The sequence below is a fragment of the Arvicola amphibius genome, chromosome 5 (genome assembly GCF_903992535.2).
Source record: "Arvicola amphibius chromosome 5, mArvAmp1.2, whole genome shotgun sequence".
NCBI classification, from domain to species: domain Eukaryota; kingdom Metazoa; phylum Chordata; class Mammalia; order Rodentia; family Cricetidae; genus Arvicola; species Arvicola amphibius.
The window spans coordinates 39,035,548-39,053,517 of NC_052051.1; the positions used below are offsets into that span (position 1 = coordinate 39,035,548).

Genomic DNA, 17,970 nt, shown 5'->3' on the forward strand with positions numbered 1-17,970 from the left:
GCGTACTAACAGAACTTCCACAAGGAAGCATTTGCCTGCCTTTCCCCTCCTTTCTTTGGTACCCTCCTCCAGTTTTTTTCCTTGGGTTATAAAATACTGGACTGACTTTTTCTGAAAAGATCAAGTAATAATGCTTTTGGTTACCACAGTCCTGAGGGTGAGCGTTTCCCGGCAATGAGACAACCCATAAAGCTGCTAAGCCTTCAAAAGACAGAGACTGAGAACCATGAGAACCTCTGTAGGGAAATCAAGTCCTTACTATCTTTAACTCCATGACAAAGGTTGTTCAGAAACCATGTGTATAGTTAAAACACAATCAGAAAAGTTTCCTCTTCTACATTTACTACCGTTCTGACCACCGTGCAAGCAGGCTCAGGCCACAGGAGAACACAGACTTGATGTTCTGTCTGCACATGCAATGGCTTCAACAGAAGAATTACTTCAGTCACACAGACTGAGAAATGACAGTGATATCCACAAGAGGATGACCTCCGGATTGACAGTGATCAAATATATGTTTCCCGACACAGTAAAAATCAGATTGTCCTTCAGCCGTATTGTTTGCTTCTGCTAAGTTGTTCGAGGTTGGCATTTCTCTAAGTGCTTTAAACGAGTGTTTCATTCTTTAGGCCACTGAGAAGACAGAAGTCACATCCACATCTCCTTATTCGCCTTACTGTCAGGGGAGGAGTGGTTATAGGAGAGGAATCTGTAGCAATTTGGAAACACGGAAATTCAGAAAGTGAATTTTCACATAATTATTTATGAGTCTTACAAAGGGTAAACGAGAAAGAGAATGTACAATAGCCTTTTAAACAACCTGCTAGTCTGCAGGTTTAAACAATTAAGATGCAGATGGCATGTTCAAAGTTTTGAATTCTTTCTGACGAAAATCTCAGCAACAGAAAGTTATAAGCCAGGAAGGGGCTAATGTAAAGCTGATCACGTAAACCACTCCTCTGCTTTCATGAAGCCCGTTTTCCGGGAGAAACCACCTAGACGCTAAAGAAACTCTACACCAAAAAAATCCAAATGAGTAAACAATCCTAAACAATAAAGCTCCAATATAATGCCTCCGCCTATAGAAAACAATACAAGGCATATGCCAAGTGGTTTGTTAGTGGAATCAGTAGGACAGAACCTGGTCCCATGCACCTATGTCCCCCAAGGCTGAATTATGTCGGGGCATCACTTCTAAAGTGGTTTGTATTATTAGTAGTCTTGGGGATTGCACTCTAATGGTCCTTCAAATGAAATGTAAAGTTTAACATGCTAAAAAAAATTGCATCTGCTTAACCTAATTCTACTGGTTATATGAAACTTTATTGTTTAAAAAGAGATTAAACACAAAATGTACTTGTGTCAGTTTTTAAAGCAAACTAAACTTGATATATAAACAGAGACTATTACTGCCACTGAAACAAACCGAGCTGAAATGCTTTGAGAGATGTCTTACATTTCCATAGATAACAGAGATAAAGACTACTACATTCTCATCTTTGTTCTTAATGAAACTGAGTTTACAGAGTTCAACTAGCCACTGAGGTTTTAAACTTGCTCAGGGTTGAACCAAAGCTGCACCACTCTGAAGATAACAGTAACGTGGCAAAGAATCCAGGGGGTCTGTGTCCTCCCTGCTCAGCATCATTTCCCAGCTTCCGACATTAATGCTCTAAATGCAGAAAATGGTGTTAGGTCCTCAGCCTTGGTCAGAGAAGTTTCTCGTTGCAGCCGGCTGTGATTGATATGGAGACTCATAACTGGCAGAAGAAGAGAGAACAGTAGAGTGCTTGACCCTAAATGCGTCACTGATATCGCTCTTGCCAAAGTTGAGAGAATTATGGGAGAGAGTAAGCAAAGACTGGAAGAGATGGAGGAAGGGAAAATGTTTTGCAAAAAGATGTCTTCTGGTCACAACATGGCCTTTACACTCAGAAACACTCTCTAGATCTGTGGCTCTCTGTACAAGGTTGAGCTCATCATCATTTCATCACGAAACGGGAAAGGGCACATGAGGCCCCACCCCTACCTTAAAAATTGCTAACAATTAGTAGTGTTGGGGAAAGGGCTGTCATTCTCCCGTGGTGTAGCCACTGGTAAGTCGTCCACGCTGCAGGAAGTAACTTCCTACCCATGCTCATACAAGCAACCCTAACAAGCTCAGTGGGGTAATTCACGCAGAGAAGACTCTGAAGTATGAGAGGGACGTGCTGGGAAGGATTTCAGCTGCAGAAGGAGTGGGGGAAGACAGATGGTGATGGGGGCGGTTGAAATGACTGACAGTCACTACACAAACGAACAAAATGCCACAGAATAAAACACAGATTTAAAAGAGCCGTCAGGGGACTAGGGAGAAGATACGTAGAACTGTGTTTCACTTCCAAACCATCTGGAATTATGGTCTAAGATCACTAGGCAGCGGCAAGTCACACTATGTAGTCTGTTTTCTCACTGGCTACGGTGACCCTCTTCTACTAGGGAACACTGTCTTTAGATTTTGGAAGAGCCAGGGGTTTGGGGGAGGCAGATGTCTTTGTAATGGAAGTCTCTTTCAATCACAAGTCCCTAGCTTTGTCCACTCCTAGATATAACTTATATTGCCCAGTACTAGAAAGTACATATTTTTCTGTACCTCTAGGCAGCCCCCAAGGACTTTGCTCTCCCACTTCTTCCATTCCCTGCTTAGTAAAGACCTGTTGCAGGTCTCTCCATTCTACAAATAGCCTCCAACTCCCCACTGAAGGCTCAATACAGGCCCCATTACTGCAAACTTTCTACTGGGCTCCACTGGTTGTTCTCAAAAGCTATACAGATTCTCAAGGAACAAGGATACTTTGTCTTAAACTGTCCCACTATGTCTTTATTAGAAATAAAAAGACGCAAGGCTGAAGAAATGGTTCACAAGAATGGCCTCTAAGCTACTTGCTGATAACCTTGCCCTCTGAAAGTTCTTGAGCTGGGGCCCCAGAATTCAAACTGCCTTCAGCGCTGTCTTCCATGCTCCTACAAATATGGCCCTTCCAGCCCCACTTAAAGCACCCAACTGCTTTTTTAGTCCAGTATTCCCAAATCTTCCATATTCTTCCAACCAAGAGCACGGGCAGGCCTGTCAGCAATATGCCACTCCCTGATGACAATTTCTGCGACTGTTCAATTGCTGTGAAGAGACCACTACCAAGGCAACTCTTAGAAGAGAAAGCATGGAACTGGGGCTTTGCTTACAGTCTCACAGGTTTAGGCCATTATCAACACACCAGGCAGCATGGCAGCATGCAGAAAGGCCCAGTGCTAGGGAAGTGGCTGACAGCTACATCCTGATTAGCAGGAAGGGAGCAGGACAGAGACAGACAGACACTGAGCAAGACAGCCTGAGCCTGACATGAGCTTCACAGCAACAGAACAGTAGCTAAGGCCCTCATTTTAAAGGTATGGCCATTTACATTTGGTTATTATAATTCACAGTGCCAAGTCAAGGAGAGAAAATACCCTTACTTACTGTGAAAGTATTCAGCCTCATTAGCTTTCCAGTGGCTGCATAGCCAGAATAACTTGAGGATCCCTGCAGCTGCCAAGGGAAGTTGGTGGCACAGTGCATAACACAGAAGTCCACCCTCACACTGTTCTGAGACCATGTATGGGGGAAGCTGGGGAAAATGTCTCTGCGTGCCCTGCTGAGCTGATGAGATGGTATGGTTGGCATGCCCTGCTTCACGGGTTTATATGGGCTCGATTCACCCACTGCATGCTCTCTTTCAGCAAGCAAAGCCTCCTCCCAGAGCACAAGGCAAGCTCAAGAAGAACATTCGTGTCCTTCATCTTCTCTCACTGAAAGAACTTCTTCATTTGATCAGATAACCATAAAAGCTTCAAATATCCAGGAAATCAGACTGAGTGCCACCAAGTCCCCCAAACTCCACCATTTAGAATCAGTAAAGCATTATGACTAATCTTTTATTATATTTCATATACATATGTTCTAAACCATGTCAGAATAAGTTAGCCATCATGAAGACTCGCTTTCCTAATACGTGAGTCTGGGCCCAAGCACTAAGGAGCTTTATTACCCACATACTAGATTGAGCATCCTGAACCTGAATATTCAAACTGCCTTCAAATCTGAAAATCTCTTTTCACTGACATGACAATCAATAAGTTTCAGATTTTGTACCATTGCAGAGTTCTGACTTTTAAATGATGACTACTCAAATAATGAAGTCTATATAAAAACTCCCAAATCCAAAAAATACGTCTAGTCCCACAAATTTCAGATAACAACAAACCTGCAATACTGCAGTTGAGCATGACAATATTGCTCAGACAGATTTCTAAATTCAATTATCTCCAACTGTCCCAATATAGAGACCACTGATTTTCCTCCAAACTGGGAGCCAACCAAAGACTGTGCACTTTAACAGATATATTCTTTTATACCTCTTTAATCTTAATATTACTCCCCACCCACAGTTTTATAACTACAAACCTATAAACTGATTGATCTGTCATCATGAAGAATTATTAAAATTATATGTACTTATTTACTATCGGTGTCAGTGGGTGCCTGCTCACCACGAGCTTGCGGACAGCAGGAGAAAACTTGTGGAAGCTGGTGCTGTCTACTACGTGCCCTCCAAGGAATCAAGCTTGATCACCGGGATTGGTGGCAGGTTACTTCAGTCCTTGCTAAGTCATCCTAAGAGGATACCCCCAATCTGGATTTGAGCTTTAAAGAAAGAAATCTCAACTGGATTTTTTCCCACTTTGCATGGTTTTTTTTAGAATGCCAGAAATGTAAAACTTCTGTCTTCTTTAACTGTTCAAGGATTCTGTGGGTACAAACCAGAGCTATACCTTCAGTTCAAAGACTGGGAGGCCAGTAATTTAAATACTTAGCTCTACTAATGATGTCAAAGAAATCCATGGTTCAATTGTAGACGCCTAACATTTTGACAAGGGTAAGCTCACTGAAGGGGTGGAATTGTGGTCTCTTTTGTATTAGTGAGAACGCTGTGTGTTGCTGCAGAATTGACTGCCCAGGAGGAAGAGCCCACTCTCCATTTGAAGACTACGCTGCGACTGAGTAAGAGAACAAGAAGAAAAATGCTCATGTCTAGCCAGCACTGACAGGATCTTGCGTACTAGACTAGATCAGAAACACACAGAAGATGGGAAGTATTTGTTCCACAGCTATTTCATTCAGAAAAGGAAGTATACAGTTCATTGCTTCATACACCACATCTATTCAGAAAGTTGCATATGTCCTTGTAAGAAAGTCTAAGAGAGAAAAGGTAAAGAAATTATAAGCTTGATACTGCCCATAAAAACATAACAAGAAACTATGAGGCGTTGTTGGGAGCAGTGAGACCCCAGATCCTGAATTTCTTGTAATCCCCTGATCTGAGTGCCTACAGCTGCTCTGAGCACGAGACCTTCAGGAGTTCCTGATGGCAGGAGAGTGGTTTCTGGTGGGTTTGGCTGGGGCGTGGCTATCTCTATATAATCTGCCCCTGAACACAATAAAGGGGGCATTCTTGGGGAATTCAAGAATGACCCGTGTTGCTGTCTCTCTGTCTGTATGTGTCTGTGTATTTTAACCTCCTGCCCCTTGCCCAAATCTCGCGAACTGGGTTCAAGCGCACAGAGCGCAGACACTGGGGCGTGGCAATTGGATGTCTCCACCGAGATAGCGGAAATTGGAGGTCCCAGCCTAGATATCGGGAACTAGGGAACACTGAGAGGTCGCCCTCAGAAGGTGAGGGTAGATTGGGGTATATGTGTTAATCCTGACGTCCTTCGCTTGGTTTGACAGCAAGTGGAAGTCAACCGAAAAAGAGGGGTAAACGAACAGGGTTGTCCCCAGCTGGAGGGAACTTACGTATTGGGAAAAGATAGAAAATATATAGCTTAAAAAGATAAATGTGTACAGATGTATGATATGTTGATTGTGTTGTCTTTTGTGTTCTGGACTGGAGAAAGACCTTTGATTCTAGGAACTGCTAAGAAAGGTATCTTGACTTTAAAATAAGGGCTTAAGAATTTGATGTTTTGGAAAGAAGGTTCTGTTTTTGTCTCGACAGTCGATGAGAGCCTAAGGATTTATTCAATATTCATGTGGTTTGAATCCCCGACACCTCCAGAAATGTTGCAGTGGGGTGTGAGCTGAGGCGGCTCCAAGGCCAAGCGTTGAGGGGCTGCAACGCCAAACGCCAAACCCCGGGACCTGCCTCGAGGACCGATGAGGCAAGAACTTTAGGCCCACTTCCAGCGCGGACCTCAGGGCGCAGAAGCCTAGCAGGACCTAGCAGGAGCGCGACTGGAAAATGGCAGTGAATTGCAGTAAATACCCCCAAGAATGCAGCGTCCCCGCTCAGCAGGAAGTAGCCAGATTGACAACGCCCAAATTCCCTAAGTGGGGCCCCTTCAGTGGTTGCAGAGCAGCAAGCCTGCTTCCCTGGGTTCTGCTCCACTTCATGCACCAGTTTGGACCCAGAATGAATGCAGCTGGGGCTAGAAGGCAGCTGGAGCAGAGCTTTGCTAGGTGGCTGTGGTGGAAGGCACATTGCCTTAGCCCAGTCGGTGTCTAGACTGGCGGATGCCACAGCAGTGCCCGAAGTACAAGTTATCTGGAGATACTGACCCCTCATCCCTCCGAATACTTAAGATCAGACACATTTTTATAAAAAATTTAGGGGGGAGATGATGGGAGCAGTGAGACCCCAGATCCTGAATTTCTTGTAATCCCCTGATCTGAGTGCCTACAGCTGCTCTGAGCACGAGACCTTCAAGAGTTCCTCATGGCAGGAGAGTGGTTTCTGGTGGGTTTGGCTGGGGCGTGGCTATCTCTATATAATCTGCCCCTGAACACAATAAAGGGGGCATTCTTGGGGAATTCAAGAATGACCCATGTTGCTGTCTCTCTGTATGTGTCTGTGTATTTTAACCTCCTGCTCCTTGCCCGAATCTGTTCTTGGGGAATTCAAGGATGACCTGTGTCGCTGTCTCTGTCTACATGTGTTTGTGTATTTTAACCTCCTGCCCCTTGCCCGAATCTCGGTAACTGGGTGCCAGCGCACCAATTGCAGACACGGGGGCGCGGTGCACGGCAAGGCATGGCCTTACAAGAGACTCCATGGGGACTTGTAAAGCTTGTCATGGGCTTACATGTTACCTGCACTATTGCTGGTAGTAGATAAGGCTGGAAACAGGGATTTCATGGGAACTAAGACTCAAGAGTTCTGTTATAAACTAAAGAATATGTACACAGGATCCTAGAATAAGATGGCAACTAGGAAACAATTTAGGTTGACACATGAAATATTTAGTTCTAGGCTGGACATTTTAACTATAACCCAAGACAGAGACTTCGAAAAGGTTCTCTTGAGATAACATTTCATATCCTTAACGATAGCTCTAGAGTCCGCATTGCAATAAAGTTATGTCTATTTGCTGACAAAATAAATGGAGCAAGCAGGTTAGTTTCATGCAAACAAGCAAACCTTAAGCTGAATGAAATAATTGAGGCCAGACTGGTTCCTGTTTACAAATCAGATTTGCTACCTGCTACCCTGCTGGCCTTGTTAGCCCATCAGCGAATGTTAACACAGAATGGAAAGCTTTCTTAGGGCAGTCAAAATTTCTTCTTTTTCTTCCTCCTCTACTTCTCCCCTCCCCTTCTCCTTCCTCCTCTTCTTCCTTTCCCCCTCTTTCTTTTTTTTTTTAAAGACTGTTTTTCTGTGAAGCCCTGGCTGTCCTGGAATTCACTCTGTAGACCAGGCTGGTCTGGGTCTCAGAGATTTGCTGGCTTTTGTCTCCCAAGTGCTGGGACAGACAGAGATAATTATTTCAATCTTTTCTTCATATGGATTTTGTTTTGTTTAATAAAAGAAACAGATTTTTCATAAACCATCTGAATGAGGTGGCTGGCTACTTGAACTGCTAGCTGTTCGAGTTTGCCCCTCAAGAATATCTTTTCCATGCTAAGGCAGCATGTCCTCCAGGCCTCCCTGTCTTGCAGAAAGCCTGTTCTAGCTCTTGAAATTCTAGCACCACATGTAAAGAGAAAGATTCATGAACCTTAGTTTATTCCAACAAGACTGTAAAATCACAGTACTAGATAGAATCTGACAAACATCCTGTCCACTTCCTGATTGCTGATCAGGATATATAAAACATCAGAAAACAAAAACAACCTGAAACATCAGCTGAGAGGATGCTGTGCCTACACACACGCAACTCCATCCTTCCTTGGCAACCGAATCCAGGTGATAAACTGCATGCTTACAAGGCAAAGCAGTCAATATAGAAAAAGGGTTGAAATCTGCTGAGAAAGCTAAAGAGAACCACACTCGTATTTAAAAGTGACATAAGGCCATTCAACTCCAGCCCTAGATGCCGTTAGGAAGCTAGGACTGAGTATCAGAAAAACCAGTAATCCAAACTTTATATAAAACCTATTCATACTTTAACTTTAAACTGGAGAGAAATTCAAACTTAAGATACAGTGTAAAATCTAAATAAATTTTCTTGATGTGCAGCACAGCCAGGTGCGGCCAGTCTGTTGTCTCTGTATCAACTCCCTCACACTAGGGAAGCCTGCTCCTTAGTGTCTTTGGCAGAGTCTAAGGAGAGCTGGTCAGTCCCAAATGCTCAGATAGGCAGTATTCAGCTCTGATTTAGTCTTTTAGTTTAACCTAAAAAGAAATTCGGGCACAGGGAAAGCATATCTCCTTATGATTTGTCTTTTTGTTCTAAAGTCCCAACATTAAAGATACATGGATCCTAGCTTCTACCTTTACATTTGTGTTTCTTTAGGAGTAACTGTGAGTACAGAAAAAGGCCCGTGAGGTGGAAAGGTACCAGGAAGAGAGACAGAGACAGTAACAGAACTCACAAGACAAAAACCAAACCAAAACAAAAAGTGGAATAGAAGCAGTGTGAGTTGTGGAGGAAGAAGGGGGAGGAGCAGAGAGAGGACTGACCAAGACAAAGCGTGTGTGGAAATGCCAAGGAGGAAACCTGCTATTTTATATGCTACATTAAAAAAAAAAAAATAACCATATAATTTTTTTTCAACTACGTTAAAAAGAAAACTCAATGTTGTTGACCATGGTGGCACACATCGGTAACCTCGGCTCTTGGGAGGAGGAGAAAGGAAGATGTGCCACTGAACGTCAGCCTAGTGAATTCAAGGCCAGGCTGAACTTTCAAGCAAGGCCCTTCATGAAAAATGAATAAATATCTCAATGTTATTTCCTCATACCCCTTCATATCCCCATGTGTGATTTATTTATTTTATATTATTGACTCGTTGTTTTAATCAAAGGGACTGGGGTACAAGACATGGCATATATGTGGCAGCCAGAGGACAACTTGCGGAGTAGCTTCTTTCATTCCACTATGTGGGCATTAGGTAGCAAACTCAGGTTTTCAGGATTGGTTACAAGTACCATTATCCGTTGAGTCATCCATACTCCCTATGTGTGGTTTTGTTCTAGTCTAGCAATGCACTCCAGTGCTTACTGCCACCCCCCAATGCTGACGTGTACAGCTACACCTGCCTAACAATGTTCTTTAGATAGTAGACAACAGATACTAATATATGTTATGTCTTGAGACAAGGTCTTTCTAAGTAGCCCAGGTTGGAGCATCTTACTATAACCTTGCCTCAGTCTCCTGAGTGCTGAGAGTACAAGCATGTGCCAACACATGCCAGATCAGTGCTATTCCAATGTGATTCATATTATACACAAAATCAATGTCACAGATGAGAAGTTAAAAATCAGATAGAAGGCTCACACTGACCCTCAACCTCAGTTCTGTATACCCCTTTTCTATATTCCTTTACAACTACTTAAACTTTATTTGTAGCAAATCTTAAGCATATATGTCACATGTCCACATTGACCACTCTCCCCCACCATGTGTTTTACCAATCAAACACAAGATATTCTTGCCCAGATTGTTTCTGTAAACAAACAACAAATTTACCTTAGATGCACTAATTTTAACTGATTAATTTTAATTGAGCTTTATGCCAATTTCAGAAACCCAGGTAACCGATCTGTTTGTAACTGGAAACTATCCATTAAACTACACTGACAGATAATACCTATCTACAGCCTAATCAAGTACATTCTTCAGTCTCTTCTCAGGTTCAGCTTGTAAGAGCCTACTACTCTCACTGCTGGAGGAGGGCTCCCTGGACCATGCCCACTTCTAAAGGAAGGCTCTCTGGACCACTGAGGAATTACTCTATGCTGAAATGAACTCCATTGACTATGGTCTCAAGCTTTTAACAAAGCCAAATGGGAGAAAGTGAGCTCCATCAGCAGTCAAGACAAATGACAAATGGACACCAGAAACAGAGTCAGAGAGAGGGCTGGTGATTAACTCAATATGTACAGAGGGATGGATGGTTATGAGAGTTGCACCTTTGTGAATTCATCATAGCTAAATCATAGCTTGCTAGAATCACGGAGTTTATGGAGAGCTAATAAGATAATGAATAAAACTTCAGAGAAGGACCAATGGGTATTCTGGGTGACTCTATTTGGAAGGCAGAACAAAATAGATTTCAGGGGAGAAGTCACACTGGGGGATATACTGAAAAAAGTCTGACTAAAAAGTAAGACAGATCCACAGTTGAGCACGTTCACTGAGAAATCCAGAGGCAGCATGCGCACGCGCGCACGTGTGTGTGTGTGTGTGTGTGTGTGTGTGTGTGTGTGTGTCAGGGGAGGATGGCACAGCAATGCTTAAGGGCAGCAAAGAAGAGTTCACAAGTAGCAGTGAGACAAGGATAAGGACAGAAGTCTCAGAAAGGAGTTTAATGAAAACAAAATGCTGAGCTGGCCACCGAGAGGTATTTGGTAGTATTCTTGACGTAGCTTCAGGGGAGAAGTATGAAAGAGAATACCAGAGTGGTTCCAGAAAGGCAAACATCTGTGTCGGGAATTTAGTGGAGATGAGAAGCAGAACACAACAGGGCTTCAGGGGAATCACTAAACAAATGCAAGGACACAGTGTGGGTCTTTCACACCGTGGTTGTGTTTGTTTCCTAGTCCTGGACCACTCACTTTCTGACTTTCTCCTGACATTTAGACATTCTGACATTTGTGTCTTCTCCCCTACATTTGTTTGTTCAGCATCTGGCTAGTAAGAACAGGCCTCTTAATTCTATAACTGTCATTTAGATTTTCAATTCCATCTTAGGACCTGTGGGGTCCTTTTCCTGGTCCTAATGCATTCACTACTCAAATCATGGATGGCAACACTAAATATTTCCCAAATTGATCACCTCTTCTACTTTCTCTTTAGTTATTAAATCAACTATCATGATGTTCAGATAAGCACTGACTAGTCTAGAGTCTCTTCACTTCCCAGCTGTGGGTCCACAGTACCTATCTACATCGCTTGTGGAATGTGAATTGCCACAGCAGAAGAGGCATCTACGGCATGTATAAGATAGATAGCCAGAGAGCTATGTACTTTTTAAAGAGCTCCAGAAAATTCAGATGCAAAGTCAGTTTGGAAGTCACTGAGTTCTAAATATTATCATGTTGATTTACAGGATGTCACAAATAAATTAATGAGAATCTTCTTAGAGTAATGGTTGTACTTCATGGCATATATATCATTAAAAAAATATACTATCTGTCTCTGAAAACAAGAGATGCATTACCCTAGATCCTTAAACACAAACAGGTATTTGTCAGGACTTGTATAGCACAGTGAAGGGGTAACAGGAGAAAGGTAATTTCTAAGACACCCAAAGCTCAAACTACCCAGGAAACTCAGGAGACATTAATGTGCATTGGCTTAGTTATTGCCACACCTCTGCGTGATTTCTGCAAATGGGTCTCACGCCTTCTTTGTTTTCTCTTCCTTAAAAAAAAAGAAGAAATAAATAAAAACCACAGTTCTTAATTTTATCCTCGACAAGTTCTAAAGAGTTCATATAAAATGTGTCATGATAATACATTAAAGGCAAGATTATAGGCACACAATGCTTTATGCTCCTTCCTAAGATTTAAATAAGATCTCACACTGATTCAGATTGGTAAAGGAACCACAGTTCCCCCCCCCCCCCCCACGAAACACCCATCTTAACTCCCCCCCCCTTTTTTTTAAGACAAGGTCTTTCTTACCGTTTAACCTTGGCTAGCCTGAAACTCACTACATAGATTAGGCTGGCCTTGAACTCACAGAAATATCTGCCTGTCTCTGCCACCAGAGTGCTGGGATCAAAACTTAGATCAGAAACTGCATATTCACTAGCTATATGTTGTTAGAATGAAATTAAGAAGTGCTATAACCAGAAATCAGAGATACAATAGGAAATGTTTCCCAACTGCCACCCAGCATTCCTAATCAAGGACAAAGATCCACTGCCAGCAGGACTTCAATCTTATTAAGTCAGTGGCACTAACTGCCAGTGGGTATACAATACCAGGTTTGGGGAAATATGTCAGTATGCCACCAGACACAGATAGCTAAACCCACACTTGAGAAATTCCAGGACATTTGACCTGCTTTTTAAATAAATACATAGGCAAACAAAAGAAAACTGGAAGAGGAAGGGGTATTAGAGATGTTCATTTATTGCAAAGAGATGCATCCTACTACATGGATAAATGGCTCAACCGTATTTGCATCTAGAAGGATTGAGACATTTAGAAATCTGAAGATGGATAAGAGCAAAATTATAAACTTTGTGGGGCTGTTTTATTTGCAGAAGATTCTCTTACATAGCATAACCTGGCCTCAAGCTCCTCCTGTAGCTGACATTGACCTTGAACTCCTAATCCTCCTGCCAGTACCAGCCAAGAGCATTTTTAGAGCTATTTATGTTGAGTCATTGCTATATAAAAATTATTCTAAGTTTTACATTAAAAGAATCTCAAGGAGGGAAGGGAAAGTAGAAGGGGTTATACATGAAATGAGATTGGCTCTAGGTGAAAAAGTGATGTAGACAGTAGGTAAGTGGGATTTATTACAGGGCTCTGCTTTCGTACCTAAATGAATGAAACTCTTGATAAGTGTAACAAATGAAAGTAAAGATTCTTTTGAAGAGGGTTTTAAATAACGTCATGTGATGAAAATACTCAGGGGCCTTAAAGATGACACGTTCCTTCTGAGCATTCGTATTCATATAGCCCTCTCTTCCAAAGTCTCAGAATATAAACCATGACTGAAACTTGCTTCTGTAGGTAATTTACTGAGAGTGAAAACAGTACTTAACAAGGAAGGCACAGGTATCTCTTACTCTGCTGTAAATTGTTTTCCTAAGTAGATAACAATAATACAAAGGAAACATAAACAAAGATGCTCTGAGGGGTAATTAGAAAGCTCCCACCGTCTTTAAGCCAGGAGGAAAGACAGTCAATATTGACAGCCAGAGGTCTCGTCAGTCCCACCTGATCCCTATGGGTAACTAATGCACATTTCTGCACCGGAAGACCCTGACTATACAAGGATCTCTTTCTCTGCGCTGATTCGGCAAAAAATAGAATAACGAGAACTAACAAACTTACGAAAGTTTTCATCTAAGACCCTAGAGGAAAAGCTTTAGGTAAGACCAATAGCACTTTCAAAATGATTAAAGCATTAGTTGTTTACAATAATTTAAAATAACATTTTCAGTGACCAGGTTAAGATTGACTCTCTCTCTCCCTCCCCCACCCCAAAGCTCTGCATAAAAGCGTGTGTGTGTGTGTGTGTGTGTGTGTCTGTGTGTGTGTGTGTGTGTGTATCTGTCTGTCAGGACCTCCTGTGGCAGAGTCAGTTTTCTACTTCTAACTATGTGGGTTACAGGAACTGAACTCAGGTTGCCAGGCTTATTAGTTATTAGCAGCCCCTTTACCTCATGAGCCATCTCACTGGCCTGGCCACAGATTGATTGATTGAGTGTGTGTGTGTGTGTGTGTGTGTGTGTGTGTGTGTGTGTTGGGTAAATCTTTTTTTGAATCCCATTTTATTTTACAAATGTGTTTTTAATTCCACTAGGTATCTCTTTGTTATTTGTTTCCTTTTAATGTTTCTATTTTGTTGCATGAGTATGCACATGTAGTGTATGTAAACGTGTGTGCAAGTCTATGTGGCGGCCAGAGGGCATGAGGCGTTCCACTGTATCACTCTCCACCTGATTCCTTTGACACACATTTCCCTATGAACCTGCGGCTAGGCTGGTAACTGGCAAGCCCCAGTGATCCTACTATCTTTGTCTCAAAGGAGGCTTGGGTACTAGGATCCAAACTCAGGTTCTTGTGTTTACAAAGAGAGTCATCTTTCTAGCCCCCAGACTTTTGAGCTAAACAGAAAATGGCAGTTTGATCCTGCTAGGAAGAACAATAACAAAAAAGTTCTAAAAAGAATGGAAAGTGTCTGTAAGATGGCTCAGGAGGGCAAAGGTACTTTCTCATTCTCTCTGTGTGTCTGTCTCTGTGTATGTGTGTGTGTCTCTCTGTTTCTGTCTCTGTCTCTCTCTGTCTCTCTCTCTCTCTCTCTCTCTCTCTCTCTCTCTCTCTCTCTCTCTCTCTCTCTCTCTCTCTCTCTTCTCTCTTCTCTCTTTAAATGAATGGGAAGCAGAAGCAGATGTTAGGGTACTTCTATGAAGCAACAGTGAATGGGTCAGTGTAATACTGGCAGGGCAGCTTCACAGACATATAGACATATAGTCCAGAAGTAAGCACACACAGATACTATCACTTGCTTTTCAATAAAGCAGCCAAGAACTAAATGAAGTTAGAGTCATCTCTCTAACAAGTGGTATTAAGATAACTGCATATCCATCTGCCAAAGGATGATGTCTAATTGGTTTTCTCTGTACTCTTTGGGGGCCCACCACCCAGCTCCCAAATAAACACATGGAGACTTATTCTTACCTATGAATGCCTGGACTTGGCTTGGCTTGTTTTTAGCCAGCTTTTGTAACTTAAATTATCCTGTTTCTCTAACTTTATTTTGCCTCTGGGCTTTTTACATTTCTTTATTCTATATACCTTTCTGTCCTTCTTACTCTGTGGCTGGCTGGGTAGTTGGGTGTCTGGCTTTTATATTTCTTTTTTATTCTGTGACTGGCTGGGTCACTGGCCCCTGGTGTCTTCCTTTCCTTCTTTTCTCTCTCCTGGCTCTCTTTCCTAGAGTTCTCCTACTTATTCTCTCTGATTGGCAGCCATGATAATCTCTCTCCTGACTAGCTAATGACCGTTCAACTCTTTATTAGACCAATTAGGTGTTTTAGGTAGAGTAAAACAGCTTTACAAAGTTAAATGTAACACAAAAGAATGTAACACATCTTTGCATCATTAAAAATATTCGACTAAGTATTAATGATAATGTAACACATCTTAAACTAATAGTCCACCACAATGATGTTAAACCCGCCACTTCATACCACATTCAGAATTAATTAAATACCTAAAAGGCCCATTTACAAAAGGTAAACCTATAAAACATCTAGAAAAAAATATAAAACTTTGTGATCTAGGACTACACAATGTTTCTTAGATATGAAGTCCACAGCAAGACAGATTAATGTGCATATAGTCAAACTTTAAAAACTATGAAGAGAGAAGATACCCCAAAGAGGAAAAGTTTTACATCATCTATGAGGTAAGACCATTTAAAATGGAAATGGACAGGCATTTTCCTAAAGAAAATTTTAAGTGGTCAATAAATATTCAAATGGAGGATAAGCATCACTAGTCATCAGGAGACAGAAATAGAACCTCTATGAGATGCCATCTCACACTAGTTAGGGTGTGCATAACCAAACTGGCAGTAACACGTGTTGGTGGGAACATGGAGAAAAATAGAATCCTTACTTACTACAGGAACAAACAGAATAGTGTGGCTACTAGGAATAGTCTGTGCTTTCCTTAATATATTAACCACAGAGATAAAAAAATTAACCTGAAATCTCATTCCTAGGTATAGAACTATGAGAAATGAAAAATTATCCAATATACCTGTACTCTTAATAAACCATAATAGCCCAGGGTTGAGCAGCAGAGTTCAGGTCAGCACAGTAAACTCGTGTTTGCTTAGGGATAGGGGTGGAAGGAGCATCAGCAGTAAATGAATGAAAACGCTCATCTGTCCAGGGCTCCTAATGTAGTGATAAAATGCTGTACAAATCTGATACTACAATTTAAAAAAATGAAGAAAATATTCTTCAACTAAATGAATTTGAACTTAACTGCTAGCATTCTTTTTTCTTAATCCTCTGAAATAGTTATGACTGATTTCTTCTACACCAGCAAGACGGCTCAGTGGGTAAAGGTCCAATGATGCAAGCCCAGAACTCATGTAATGGTGTAAGGAGACAACCAACTCCACACAAGTGTTCTCCGACCTCCACAAGCACACCATGGCAAGCACACAAGAACACACACACAATCAAAGAGGGAGACAGGCAGAGAGAGAATTTCCTCTAATTGAAAAACACCAAACTAGGAGTGGTTGGTACAGGCGTTTAATCCCAGCACTCAGGAGATGAAGGCAGGTGGATCTCTAGGAGTTCAAAGCCAGCCTGGTCTATAAAGCGAGTTTAAGCTGTGCGCGAGCCTTTGACGTAAGAATAGCAAAGGCTTCCTTGCCCAGGGACCAGCTTCACTATTCTCTGACTCACTCGAATGCTCCTGTTTTTCACTGATCTAAAAGGTTAGAGAAGAAAAGATTCAGTTAACTAAAAATGAAGGGTAGATGGAAAAGTTTCCTTATAAGGGGATGATTTATAAACCACAGTTTGATTAAAATATATTTCACTAATGAAAGGGAAATTTACACAATACAAAAATCTCCTTAAAATTCGCATTACCTCCAAGGGAAGCTCAGAGCTGTTTTTACTTCCGAATAGATCCTAAAAAGAAAGGTTTGCTAACTATTTCAAAAATGTTTTCTATTTAAGAGAAACTTTTACAAGTCATTCTTGTAAATAATGAGAATGCTGTCCTCCCCAAGGGAGTATTTTCTACTTCAATGTTTCTAAGAATACACAGGGTTAAAGCCGTGTAAAATAGATTTTTCTCACAGTTGGGGAGAGCAAAACACCACAAATAGGAAACCGAACAGCTAGAGGGTCAAGACACTAGACTTCCAGGTCAGACTTCTGGTTGCAATTAAGCAAAATTCCTGCAAATATTTCTAAGGAAATAATATTTTGGGTGTCCACTTTCAAGGCTTGCAACTTTAATTTTCTTCAGTAGTAACTTACATGGCAGCTATCTGTTTGTACATAAACATGTTCATAGAACACAGAAACATAATTCATATATTTACTTGAACATATATTATCTATGACACTAGGAATGACATTTGGTTGGTCTCAGCTTAAAACTGAAAACTTATACCCCTTCTAGGTAATTATCCCCTCTCCACCCACTTATATACAGGGACTCCTGTATCCTAAGCTGGCCTTGAACTCACTAAGTAGTCAAGAATAACTTTGCTTTAATCTTCTTGTCTCCATCTTCTAAGAGCTAGGATGATAAGCATGTACCATCACACCTGGTATACATAGCCCTGGGGACTGAATCCAGGGCTTTGCTTAAGCTAAGCAAGTACTCCATCAGCTGAGCTACAGGCCAGCCAGGGCATTCACGTTTTCACACTTGACATTATGCGGAGTGTTTTTGTTGGTTTTGTTGTTTTATTATTTTTCAATAACAATGTAGACAGAACTTTTCTAAGGTAGTTCACAAAACAGATTAGACCATATTTCTACCAGGTTATATGGTCGATGGTAATTGTTTTAAAAACTGGAAACTGATAGAAATTTTGGTATTGAGAGCCCAGTGGCAGAACAGCAAATCTAAACGAGCTAAAACTCTGAGGGACTTGAAGCTGGCCACTGTGTCTCCAACTGCTCCCCAAGGAATAATCCAGCAACTACCCAGGTGGAGATCTCACTCTGTGGTAAATTCCTTTGGAGATGTGATTAATACCTATGGTATTAGAGGGCACATGCACCCC

At 41.6% G+C, this 17,970-nt stretch overlaps 1 protein-coding gene across 3 annotated transcripts in view; it reads right to left on the minus strand.

Annotated features, from left to right (window-relative positions):
- Positions 1-17,970, minus strand: part of LOC119814031 (SLX4 interacting protein) — a 163,610-nt gene that overhangs the window by 24,122 nt on the left and 121,518 nt on the right. The window lies entirely within an intron of this gene.